We start from the raw sequence: 1,604 nt of genomic DNA, 5'->3' as shown, positions 1-1,604 counted from the left end.
TGTCTCTCTCTCTCTCTGTCTCTCTCTGTCTCTCTGTCTCTCTCTGTCTCTCTTTCTCTCTCTCTCTCATTGTTGTCTGGTCTCTTTCTCTTCTCTCTCTTTCTCCTCAGTAGTCCCAGTTTTGTGATTCTCCTCTAGCTCGATCTCTCTCTCTTTCTCAGTTCCTGACGCTGTCTTGTCTCCGGAAACAAATCTATACCCTTTGGAAGGTGCCACACAAAGTAAACTGAAAGGGAGAGGTGAGAAGTCTCAAGATTGAATGCCTGGTGTACATAACTCGAACTAAGAAATCTTCCCTTTCACATCTATTTCAGTGGCAGTTAAGCCAAAGTGTTACATTCTGATTTGGGTTAAATTTGGACTTTCTTCGCCTCAGCAAAGCAGGTCATTCTCGGCATGGCGGCTCTTTGCCCTTGTAGACAGAACCTTTGACTCTCCCTGCCACATACACCCCCTCCTAAGGGCTCTGTTCTGAGGGTGGCAGGGCTGAACCTTCCTGAGGTCCAGACTCAGCCAGGCTGAGCTCTCTGGATCTGTCTCTGTCCCCTGCGCAGAAAGGCCTTGGGAACTCATTGGGCCTCTCCTCCTTGCTGGGCTCCTCCTGACCTGAGGGTTTGCTCCTGGCCCTGCGGCCCACTCTAAGCCTCAGCCTGGCAGCAAAGAACTGCCTGGAAATGGGACCCTGGGCCACCGGTGGCCTTGAAGCAGCTGTCTCTCGGCCTAGGCCTGGCCTAGGCATAAGTTGGATCACGGTCTCGGATCACGCCATAAAGAGCCTTAGGAAAACCCTCGTCCTTCCTAACCTGCCTGTTCTCTCTACTGCGTTGATCCAGAGGCCCAGGGACCCACCTCGGGACTCGGGAGCAGCTTCCCCAGTCCAGGGACTGGAACACAGAGAGGACAGTGAACAAGGAACTCGGGAAATAGCCCCAGAGAGTATGGCTCCGCTGGGCCTCCAAGGTCCCCTTGTCACAGAAGCGGGATGTCCAGGGACGTGGGACAGGGGCGCCTCTGGGACATCGCCTTGCTTGCCCTGGGTCACACTTGGGCAAAGGCTCTGTGGGCACCCTTGACGTCTCTATAGCCTGCTCTCCTGCAGCCCTCCTCTGTCCTGCCGCCGGCGGCCAGCACAGCCGAGACAGCTGCAGACAGGGTGAAGCCCGAGGGCCTTGTCGCCGGAGCCGGGATCGCAGGCATTTACAAGAAGCAGGCTCTGCTTGCCTGACGCTGAGCCGGGAGCGGGACCCGAGCCTCAATACTGGCCCAACTCTGGGTGTCAGGAGGACGACCCCCAAAGCACCCAGGGCCGCCAGCTTCTACTACTCTATCCCGGCGCCTCATTCCCTCACTGGCCAAGCACAAGACAAATCTGTTTATAAAGAGAGCTCGCTTGGGTAATGGGGAGGGGGTAAAGAGAGGAAAGGGACCATTGCTACCTGAAGGTCTCCCTTTTCCCGGCCCTGATCCCAATTACCTTCTCAGCTAGAATCAAGCACATTACTAGGCTTTTAAAAGCCATTAAAGGGGAAAGGGGAAGGGGCTTGGGAGGAAAGCCTTACACACACACACACACACACACACACACACACACACACACACACACA

At 55.3% G+C, this 1,604-nt stretch overlaps 1 protein-coding gene across 2 annotated transcripts in view; it reads right to left on the bottom strand.

The window, feature by feature from the left end:
* Positions 1-1,604, bottom strand: part of TBX1 (T-box transcription factor 1) — a 21,658-nt gene that overhangs the window by 16,374 nt on the left and 3,680 nt on the right. The gene's annotated exons all lie outside the window — the stretch shown is intronic.

The sequence above is a fragment of the Petaurus breviceps genome, unplaced genomic scaffold, assembly GCF_028583685.1.
Source record: "Petaurus breviceps papuanus isolate PSGF00001 unplaced genomic scaffold, PetGlider_PUasm1.0 428, whole genome shotgun sequence".
NCBI lineage: Eukaryota > Metazoa > Chordata > Mammalia > Diprotodontia > Petauridae > Petaurus > Petaurus breviceps.
This window is presented reverse-complemented; position numbering and strand designations above follow the sequence as displayed.